The sequence below is a fragment of the Panicum virgatum genome, chromosome 9K (assembly GCF_016808335.1).
Source record: "Panicum virgatum strain AP13 chromosome 9K, P.virgatum_v5, whole genome shotgun sequence".
In the NCBI taxonomy this organism is placed as follows: Eukaryota; Viridiplantae; Streptophyta; class Magnoliopsida; order Poales; family Poaceae; genus Panicum; species Panicum virgatum.
The window spans coordinates 55,600,239-55,611,748 of record NC_053144.1 but is presented as its reverse complement, the minus strand read 5'-3'; the positions used below and the strand labels follow the sequence as shown (position 1 = coordinate 55,611,748).

At 47.1% G+C, this 11,510-nt stretch overlaps 1 non-coding gene across 1 annotated transcript; it reads left to right on the top strand.

Moving 5' to 3' along the window:
* The first annotated feature begins 2,687 nt into the window (after positions 1–2,687).
* Positions 2,688–2,826, top strand: LOC120653068. Its single transcript, XR_005666757.1, has one exon. It is a non-coding gene; the product is annotated as a small nucleolar RNA Z247 (small nucleolar RNA).
* The last annotated feature ends 8,684 nt before the right edge of the window (positions 2,827–11,510 follow it).

The following is an 11,510-nucleotide window of genomic DNA, read 5'->3' as shown; positions in this document are numbered from 1 at the left end:
TTAACAGCGCAACATACATATTAGTAGCACATGATTTAGTACTAATAACATAAATTGTTCATAATCTTAATTCTGAAATTGTTCAACATATAGAAAATAGAGGTACTAAAACAATAAATGGCATTAATAAGGATGCTTACAAATTACAAGATAACTTTTCGGTCCTTCATAGCTTGAAAATAATTGATGATGTCCTCATCCTTCGCTTGCAAGAAGAATTCCCTTTCAATGAATGTGATCAAACAATTATTCAGAAAATCTTGTCCCGTCGAGCAGAACATCAGCACCCCCAGGATGGTCTTCCAAATACTTGGTCACATCATAAATCTGCATTGCAGAGAATGAGTTTACTTAGCAGTAAGATCAGTGCAGCGTATTTCAATTATACTTGACCTGAAGCTTCAATTGACCCAATTTTGTTGGTAATTAGTTGACGAACAGAAGGACAAAATTCCATGGACTATCTAATGCTGTGCAGAATCAATCTACTAATTAGTTCATCATGCCTTCCCAATCTCGCAAACCTGACATCCAGAGCACCGCTAGATTGACAGCAGCGCACCACAGGCCGCGCACGGAGGCAAAAACCTCTCAGGCCATCGAACACGTCCACATCAAACGAGCAGTGTGCGCTCACCCTTCCCCATGCGCGTTCACACCTCTACCTACCAATACCGTACGTACAGCAGCAAGCAAGGGAGGAGGAAGCCAGGAAGGCGCTACCTTGCCGGCCAGAAGCAGGCTAGATCTAGATAGTCGCCGGTCGCCGTGAGCCGCCCAGGCGCCTTAAGACGACGAGACCGGACGCTGGACGCCGACCGCCGGGACTCGGCGAATCGCGCCGCCGCCCGCCGCGAACTGCGCCGAATCGCGCCGCCGCCGCCGCCGAGGGTTGGGGTTGGGGAATGCCTAGAGTTGGGGAGTGGGGACTCGGGCTCAGGAGGAACAGGCTGTGGTCTGCGGACAGGTGCGGGCGGAGCCGCGGAGGGGGCAGGCAGGCAGGCAGCACCGCAGCAGGCGAGCAGGCCGAGTGGGCCGGGGGATGGGCCGCAAGGCTGGGCTACGGACGGGAACGGGCCAGGTTTGGATTGAACGTTCTCTATTTTGCTTTTTTCCATATATATGTATGGTATATACTATGTATAGAAAAATTTTTCTCCAAAATAATGGGTATTCAGTTGAATACCATTGAATTCATGTGGGCCCGCCCCTGAAGGAGGGGATAATAATGATGCGGTCGTGTGCCGTACAGTAGCCGGTACGAGGAGAGAAGTTCGGTGGAGGCACGAAGCTAGTATTCAAGAAGCGGTGTTTCTACGCGTCCCGTGAGCGCTACGTACAGGCCGGCCGGGGGGGGATTCTTTTTCTGCCATTAAATCCGTGCACAATTCGAACGGTTTTCAATGTATAAATCTGTGCAAAATTCGAACGGTTTTCAATGTATGATACTCCTTCCGTCCAAAAATATAAGTCATTCTGGGATTTAAAATTTGTCCTCAAATATAAGTCATTCTAAATTGATAGTGGACCCAACCATCTTAATTGTGTATTATTTTTTGATCTTTTTCAATAGAAAGATGTACATACAACCATATAGGGGAGGTACATGTGAGGGAGGTGCATAGAAAAAAGACATGCTAGTTTAATTAGTACATTCCCAATATTTAATAATTAGAAATAGAAGAGTCTTTTCTATATAATTATAATTTATCTTAAAAACTCTAGAATGACTTAGATTACAGGATGGAGGGAGGAGTATAAAACTGCAGGAATTATGAATCTGTTACGGAGTACTGTCCAGGACTATGAGCTCCTCAGTTGCCAACTACCTCTCCTCGCCTCACGTAACTACGCACAGGCACTGCTGTCTTATCCCTCTCTGGCTCCCTCACATTGTTAAACAAGTTGTAACTAATCAAATATGGTTGTATCTAAATATAGAAGAGATTTGGCTGGTTAGGAAACATAGGATGTTATTAGACATAGAACAGTTGTAATCGTGTAAATCTTCCTTTCCTAAATAGTTTCCAAACCAGCCAACTCTCCTATATATTGTGTACATGCACTTGTTATGCGTCACCAATATTATTAACACGAAGCCGTCGTGATCTCTGATTTGAGGCCGACGTTCACATCTTCTATTGCGCCTCTGATTCTTTTCATGGTATCAGAGCCTAGTAGATTCAATCCTTGAAGCAATGGCGTTCTCAAGTTCGTCATCGAATCCTCTCCTCGGCGTTCAAGTCACGGAGAAACTCACTCGCCAAAATCACGGGATGTGGTCTGCGCAAGTTCTTGCGATCTTACGAGGCGCAAGATTGGAGCGATATGTCAACGGCAAAGCCGTAGCTCCATTTGAAGAAATTGATGAGAAGAAGGGCGACGTCAAGGACGGTGCACCCGTCAAGGTCTCGAATCCGGCCTATGAAGAGTGGTTCGCCACGGACCAACAGGTCCTAGGGTTTCTCCTCACCTCCCTGTCCAGGGACATCCTGGCGCAAGTCGCCACGGCAAGAACCTCCGCTGAAGCATGGAAGACGATCACCGACATGTTTGCCTCACACACGCGTGCACGTGCGACTAACGTGCGTCTCGCCCTCGCCACGACAAAGAAGGACAACATGACGGTTGCTCAATACTATGGCAAGATGAAGGGGCTTGCAGATGAGATGGCTGCAGCAGGAAGGCCCCTCGACGATGAGGAACTGGTGATGTATATCTGCAATGGTCTTGACACTGAGTACAACTCTCTAGTTTCTGCTCTTGTAACTAGATTAGAACCTATTGCTCCTTCAGAATTGTACTCCCAATTATTAAGCTTTGAGACCAGATTAGAGTTGCAGCTTGGCTCCGGTTCATCGTTGTCAGCAAATTCAGCAGGAAGAGGTGGTCGCGGTGGGGGCCAGCAAAGGGGAGGCTTCAATCGTGGCCGAGGTGGACGGTCCAATCCTGGCCGCGGGTCTGGTGGCCGCGGGCGTGGTCAGCAGCAGCCACCACGCCAGAATCAACAGCGCAGAAGCTTCCCCACTGGACCTACCGCGACCCATGACAACAATGGGCGCCCTATCTGTCAGGTCTGCTTCAAGACAGGACACACGACGATTGACTGCTGGCATAGGTTTGATGAAAACTATGTCCCAGAGGAATGCCATGTTGCTGCTGCTATGAACCTCTACTCCATGGATCAAAATTGGTACATGGACTCTAGTGCTACCGACAATATCACAAGTGATCTTGAAAAGCTCGTCGTTCGTGACAAGTATCATGGAGGTGACCAAATTCATACGGCAAGCGGTGCAGGTATGGAAATTAAACATATTGGTCATTCATTAGTTCACACCCCGACTCGTAATTTGCATGTAAACAATATTCTTCATGTTCCAAAGGCTGCTAAAAATCTTGTTTCAGTTCATCGTCTCACCAAAGATAATTCTGCTTTTCTTGAATTTCACCTTGATTATTTTTTGATCAAGGATCAGGCCACGAAGAACACCATCCTTAAGGGGCCATGTCGTAGGGGTCTCTATCCCCTTCCTCCATCCACTTTAAAGCAAGCCTTTGGAGCCGTCAAACCATCCTTCGAGAGGTGGCACAGTCGTTTGGGTCATGCATCCGCCCCTATTATTTCTAAAGTTATTAGCATGAATAATCTCCCCTGTTTAGATGAGTCAAATAAAGAGTCTGTGTGTGATGCCTGTCAAAAGGCAAAGAGTCATCAGCTTCCGTATCCCAAGTCGCATAGTGTTTCAAGTAAACCTTTGGAACTTGTTTTCTCTGATGTTTGGGGTCCTCCACCTAATTCGGTCGGAAGAAACAGATATTATGTTAGTTTCATCGATGATTACAGCAAATATGTGTGGATTTATCTTATTAAGCACAAATCTGAGGTTTTTCAGAAATTCAATGAATTTCAAAATCTAGTCGAGAGGCTCTTCAATCGAAAAATTGTTGCAATGCAAACAGACTGGGGGGGTGAATACCAGAAACTTCACTCCTTTTTTGAGCGAGTTGGAATCTCTCATCTTGTGTCATGTCCTCATGCTCATCAACAAAACGGGGCTGCGGAACAAAAACATAGACATATTGTTGAAGTTGGGTTAGCTCTTCTTGCTCATGCATCTATTCCTCTTAAATATTGGGAAGATGCTTTCGTTGCTGCCACATATCTTATTAATCGGACACCCAGTCAAGTCATTAATTATGAAACACGTCTTGAACGGTTGTTCCAACGAAAACCAGACTATTCATCTCTCAGAGTCTTTGGTTGTGCATGTTGGCCTAATCTTCGTCCATATAATACCCACAAGTTTCAGTTCCGCTCCAAACAGTGTGTGTTTCTTGGTTATAGCCATTTGCACAAAGGTTTCAAGTGCTTAGATCCTTCCACAGGACGGGTCTATATATCTCGGGATGTTACCTTTGATGAGAATGTTTTTCCTTTCTCTCAACTTCATCCGAATGCAGGAGCTAGACTTCGTCAAGAAATATCTCTCCTTCCTCCTGATATCTAGCCGCTACCATATGATCAAGGGGGAGAACTAATGAGTGATCATATGTGCAGGAGACGGCGGTGAATTCCATGCAGATTCGGTTGCAGACGCCGAAACCGCATCGCCTGCGTCCCCTCCGACCAGTGCTCCTACCACCTCGCCACCTGGGGAGACAACCTCGCCCATCGTACAGCTGACAGGATCCCTGTCGGACTAAGTGCCTGGCTTCCCTGCGTCGATTTCGCCCACGAGAACAGGTGCTGATCCTACTGCTGATCTGCATGGGCAAGCGTCAGGATTTTTTGTGCCTGAGGAAGCTCCATCCCCAGCTGCGGCGACAAATTGTCACACCCTGAAATTTTTGAATTTCAGGATGTGATTGAAATTAAAAATAAAACAATAATTTTCTCATAATTTTAAAAAAATTTCCAACATTTTTTCCCTTACAGAGAATTTAGTGTAAAAAAATTAGTTGTTTTCTAAATTAATTAACGTTGTTTTGTTTGTGTTGCATTCATGCTGAAATGTATTGTTGTATTGTTTGTTGTTCAGTTTGAATTTGAATTCTTGAATTCGAATTTAAACTAAATGAGTTAGAATCGTCTTCCAAAAAGATAAAACATTTGTTTTTCCTCTAAACCAATCCAGCCCGGCCCAACTCCCCTTCTCCCTCTTTTCTTTTTTTCTTTCTTCTCCCACGGCCCAGGAAACCAACGCCGCCGGCCCGTTTACCTCTATCCCGGCCCAACCCGACGCCACCCCTCTCCCCTTCCTGTCTCGCCGCCAGGTGGCCCCCACCTGTCGGGCTCGTCCCCGAGCTCGTGCTAGAGCCGGACTCCCGGTGGAGTCCGACCCGACCACGCGCTGTGCCGCCGCGGCCTCTCTTGGCCCGCATGCCAAGACGTCCTCCTCAGCCCCTATAAATAGCGCCCAGGCCTAGGCCTTCCTTCGTACGTCGCTTCCTGCCACGCTTTGCCCCTGCAGAAGGTTGCCCCGACCTTTTCCCCCTGCGCACATCCCCGTGATGCCCAGCAGCACCGGTTCCAGGAGCTCGCCGTGACGCAGTGCGCCGTCTTCTCCGTCCCGGACAAAATCCGGCCACCACGACACCTCTCTGCAATGGGTGAGCACCAGAACGAGTTCCTCTCCTCCTCCTCTCTCTTTTCCCCTCCTCCCCATAGCCTCCCAACCCCAAAACACCAGCGACGGGAACCACCAGAAACCTGTGCGCCATGGCCTTGAGATCCACAAGCTTTTGCACGAAACCCCCTAGAGAAGCCTATAATCTTTTACTTAATTCATGTGTCTTGTAAATTTTATCAATAACCCCCTAGATCTATTAGGTCTTTTGAGCCTAGGCCCATCCCTAATTTTTTTTCAGATCCAACCCTAACCTTTGCTGAATTTGCGAGCACTATTTTCTGTGTCTTGTAAAAATCAGCAGCTAACCCTCGCAGTCTACGTTTATTCGCGACTAGATCCCTGCAGCTTGTTTCTTGCGTAGAATTGCCGTTTTAGATCCGTTTCGATCCGTTCTTGCTGCGTTAGCTTTGTTTTAGCGTAAGCTATCGTGTTGCAGCGTCGTAATGTCATAGTTCTTGTTTTAAAAATAAATATAAATTTGATTTGAATAATGATATCTCATTTAGCTTTTCTAATTAAAAGCAAATTAGAGTTCTACTCTAGTTTTCATAATTAATGTTAACTTGATTAAATATCAACTCAAATGTGTTTGTAATTTAATTTGGACCCCACTCATATAAAGTTATGCGATTAGATGTTCTCACCAGTTTCTTTCTAATTAATTGTTTAAAATAGTAATTTATACATAGGTACTTAAATAAAATTTGACTAAGTTTTACTTTATTTTTTATAAATTCAAATATAATGTGAGTTATTTATAATCAAGGATAATTCTTTTGAATGTCCGTCACATGTGGTTTCTAATTAAAATAAATAAAGTAAAGTGCTTTTGTTTTTTTTATAACACAAATGTTTCGGTAATTGTATTTTTTCAACCGTAGCTCCGTTTTTGCGTTTCTTGCGTTCTCGTAACCGTAGCAACGAGCCCTATCTTTCTGTACGTTCTTTTTAAGCCTTTCTTTTGTTTTGGTGTATTGTTCTTAGTTGTACTTGTTGTTTGCTTTGTATGTTTGCCCGATGTTTGCTTCGAGTAGAAGCATCGTTGTTCGAAGTTTGAAGAATCAAGAATTCGAAGTGAGCAAGAGCTGAAGAGCAGTAAGAGTAGCTTTTCGTTGGTGAAAGGCAAGTGACCCTAACCATACTTCTATCTATGCTTATTTACAAGAGTATTATGATGATTTAATTGGAATATGGAGAACCACCCAAGAAAACAGTACAACCACAATACTATATGGCTCTGGTCTTGGCTGATTAATTAGAAACTCTAGCTTGTGACAGTCTTACCGAAAGGGCAAGAGGGGATGCATCGACGGGGTATAGCTCGGTCCTCTTGGGGCAATTGGTATTGTTTAATGGTCATTTGGCAAGGTACCACCTCATTAGGATAGTGTTATGACCGCTTTGACTTGAATCCTTAGCGGATTGTCATAGGTTAGGGAATCTTTGTAAAGGCCTCGTAGCTTCCCTATGCAATCACACCTCGGAAGTGTGGTATTGTGCCTAGCTAGCACATTGCGTGGTTGGGTTCAAAGTTCTTCGGAACTTTTACGCAAATTGTGGTGAAAGTGTACAACCTCTGCTGAGTGTAAAACTGATATATCAGCCGTGCTCACAGTCAAAAACGGCTTGGACCCTCACATGATTAATAAACTTAAAGATGGATATAAATCACATTCTGGTTATTTCTTGTGGCCTTGCTGAGTACCAACTATAAGTGTACTCACCCTTGCTTACTGCTGCTCAAAAGGAGAAGGTGTGAGAAGTATTTTGAAGATGATGCTGAGTTCTAGGCATGCGCAACCCCCAGTCGATTGCCTGTGAAGTTTGGAGCCTTCGTTTCCAGGATAAGTGTAAGGATCGATGGACCAAGAGGGGGGGTGAATTGGGCCTTTTTCAATTTCTAAAATAAAGTAAAGCAACCTTAACCTATGCAACGCTAGTAGGGCACAAATTCACCGACCGGATAACTAAGCTACCTACACAAGCTAAGAGAGAGAAAACAAAGTAAAGCCTAGCAAGATAGAGCTAAGTTATGATCTCTAAGTCAAGCACATGAGTAAATTGCATGAAAGAAAATGCTTGAATAAAGAGAGTGGACAAGAGACGACCGAATTTTTTCCCGTGGTATCGATGTGTTGGCACACACCCCTAATCCACGTTGTGACACTCACTAAGAGTCTTGTCACCTCCCATGTCACCGAGACTTGGGCGCTCACTAAGAGTCTCCGTTCACCAACCCGGCGTGGTGGAGCTCAAGCCACGTACAATCTTCTTCTCCGGGCTCCCACAATCCTTGGCAAGCTCCGCGAGAAACACCCCGATCACCAAGATCGCCTAGGTGATGCCAATCACCAAGAGTAACAAGCTAAGGCCTTCACTTGAGCAAGAACCGATCACCAAGAACGGATGCACACTAGCTTCTCTCTACTCAAGTCCTTAATCTTGCTTCTTGATTGATTCAATGCACAAGTATATGAATGATGAAGCTCAAGGTGGCTCTTGACTATAGTATGAGTGTATGGATGTTGCCTGGTGTCAAGAGTGGGCGAAATGACCCATTGGAGGGGTATATATAGGCAGCTCACACAAATAGAGCCGTTGGAGAAAAGCTGCCAGAAAACTGCGTAGCGCCGGTTAATCCGACGTCCCTCCAATAGTCAGCGTCGGTTTAACCAGTGAATGTAAACTGCCTCTTCTGAAAACTAGCCGTTACAACTTGGGCAGATTAACCGACGTATCATTGGTTTAACCGGTGAGTGTAGTTGTCCACTGATCCACTGAAAAACCAAGTCTCTGGACAACTGCACCGACGTTAACTCAAACCTATCGTCGGTTTAACCGGTGAGTACAACTTTTGAATTCCTCTGAAAAACCATCTCACTGGTCAATTGCACCGACGTCTTGATTCAAACAACGTCGGTTAATCCGGTGAATAGAACTTGAGTTGCACTGGAAAAACCAACTCTGGACTAATGCACCGACGTTAAATTCAAACACGTCGGTTTAACCGGTGTATTGAATTTGTCCAGACTCTGCTAACTTCGTTTAACCGACGTATAGAAAATTGAGAGCGTCGGTTAAACCGGTGTATAGACTTTTTCTGATTTTGTCTATTCTGATTTGAGTCTTGAATGAAATCCAAATATTCTTGAGATATAGTTTGAGAATCACTTATTTGAACTTCTAGAAACCTGAGTGACCATAGTGTGCATCCATTTTCAAATGACCACGTCCATGCTCAAGTTACTAAGCCTTAACCCCTCTTAATAGTGCGATCACTATAAAACTATAAAACCTATACTAACCAAGTGTTCTTCTCAACCTTGTGACACTTAGGACTAGAAAGATCCTTAGCCTTGACATATAATTGAATTGAATACCGAGATCGCCTTTTTGAATAATGAAATTTAGGGGCCTCTTTTGACATATGACCAAATGAGCGATAATGATCTATTAAGCTGCACAAACTCATTAGTCACAATAATGGTTGTCATTAATCACCGAAACATACCTTGAGGGCCTATATGCTTACAATCTCCCCCTTTTTGGTGATTGATGACAACACAAACATAAATAACGAGAGAGCGAGAAAGATAAAACAGGATAAACACGAGCAAACCTCGAAAGCAGGACCAAAGAGCTCAACGGCTCAAACGAAATCCATAGATATGTCTCAAAGAACGGCATACTCAAGCGGCAAATGTACATATCCATGAATTAACACCAAATGTGATACAAAGAATCAAGGTCCTGATAACTACGAGCTCTCTCTAGCTCTACCCTCCCCCTAACTCTGAGGCTCCCCCTACCACCTCTCCCCCTTTGGCATCAAAGCACCAAAAGGCGAGCTACGGGTCGTGCTGTCGTGGTACGGCGAGGAAGCGGTCCGGGTCGTCGTCGTCATCGTCGTCGTCGGACGGAGAACCCTCACCCTCGGTGACAGACGGAAGCTGCTGGTCTGGGTCTGAGCTCACTGGGGGAGTGACTGTCGTGGAGGCTCTCGTGCTAGCACTGCCTGGTAGAGGATCCGTAGAAGTCGTAACCGGGTCAGCAGAAGAAGTATCAATATCTGAAGAAGTGACCGCTGAGGCTGCTGGCTGCGTCGACTGTGGAAGCAGGGACTCCTCTATTGCTCCTCCCTCTGAAGGTGCTGCCTGAAGTGAGGAAGGGAGGGCGACCGACTGAACCGCTGACGGTGAGTCCTGAAAGAGTGTGGTCGCTGGCAGTGGTGAAAAGAGCGGACGACCGGCAGACCCAAAGAGTGCGGACATCGTGAATGTGGTCTCCGGTGTCGCTGTGGTAGCTGGAGCTGCAGTAGGGGCTGGAGGAGGAGGAGCTGGTGTGACTGCAAGCTGAGGTGCTCCTACACCCTGAAGTCCGGGCTGCTGCTGCTGTGGGGCGAGCCCGGTGTGAGAGTAAAGCTGGGAGATCATCCCGAACATCGCCATCATGCCCTGCTGCATCTGCTGGAACTGAGCGTCTGTCCTCTGTGAAACTCTATCAATGAGGCCGACAAAACACTCCTCTGTCGCTGCACGCTCTCGGGCTGCCTCTCTCTGAATAGCTGCAATCTGAGCCTCATGGGCTCTCCTGGCCTCCTCCTGAGCAAGTCTGTCCTCCCTCTGCTGAGTCACGAGCTGCTGTAGTAGTGCAGTGAGCTCGGACGGCTGAGTCACCTGGGACTCAGAGACTGTAGTAGCTGCTGAAGTCGGAGGAGCTGGCTCTCCGGACCCTCCTGCCTCGTGGTCGTGACTGGCTGGGGCAGCTGAAGGAAAGTACTCTACGTCGTCGGAGGAGTCTGACTCAAGCTCAGACCAGTGAATCTCATCATCTCCCCCGGGAAGCTGTGCCTCTGCTGCCAGGAGTGCCTCATCCTCCTCTGCCACTCGTGCCTGAACCTCTGGTGACAGTCGAGCCATCGCTGCTCTATCTGCGTGTCTACCCCTCCTCCTGTCCTGTGGAGCTGTGGGTCGGTAGACAGGGAACCTGGGAGCCTCGTCGTGACGGTAAGGGGCGCTGATGGGTGACTCTGCTGGCACTATCATAGAGCATATGTAACTGATCCAGTGCGCATAAGGAAACTGTCGCACCACACCCATCCCATCAGTGATCACATCCTCGATCTCAGCCAGAATAAAGTCAACTATATCAAATGGCTCGTGAGTGAGGATGTGTAGGAGCAAGAGCTGCTGCAAACCTGTGAACCCCTCTGGGTAGCCACTCCTCGGTAACAGAGTCCTCCGGAGTGCCATGTGAACAGCGTAAGCCTCTAGAGTCAGCAAGCTCGGCACTCTGGCGTAAGAGGCTGGGAACGGCTGGCGGAAGCACTGAGTGATCGCCTCGTGGGAAGGAGCAATCCCGCCAACCATCGCCCTGCGGGGTGGATCTGAGTCCCCGTAAACCCTCTCGTGCAGCGAGACGTCGACCAGGTCAACTCCAAGTATACCAGCAATGGTCGCCCTCGACAAACCAAAGTCCTGCCCTCCAAACATGAAGTGCACGGCTCTGCGCTCGGGAGCTATCCAAGCTGTGGCGTAGAACACTCTGACCCAGTCCTCGATATAACAGTTCTGCTCCATCTCTAGCAGCCTGGGCAGTCCTCTGAAGTGAGCGAAGTGTGCTCTCACATCTGCTCCCCCTGCGGCTGTCCTCAGTGAGACCCAGTCAAGAACCCTGTGCTGGAAGATCCGGTGGCCCCTCCGCTGGAAAGTCTCGTAGAAGCTGGCCTGTAGCAGAGTCCACAACCTCCTGTCGACTCTACTGTCTCGGGTCACTGGGAACCAGACCTCCTCCTCAACACTCCACCTGAGCCTCTTGACCTTGGCCGCATTGGCTCGGGTCAAGTTCTGGAGCATCACACCTAGCTCCAGACGCACA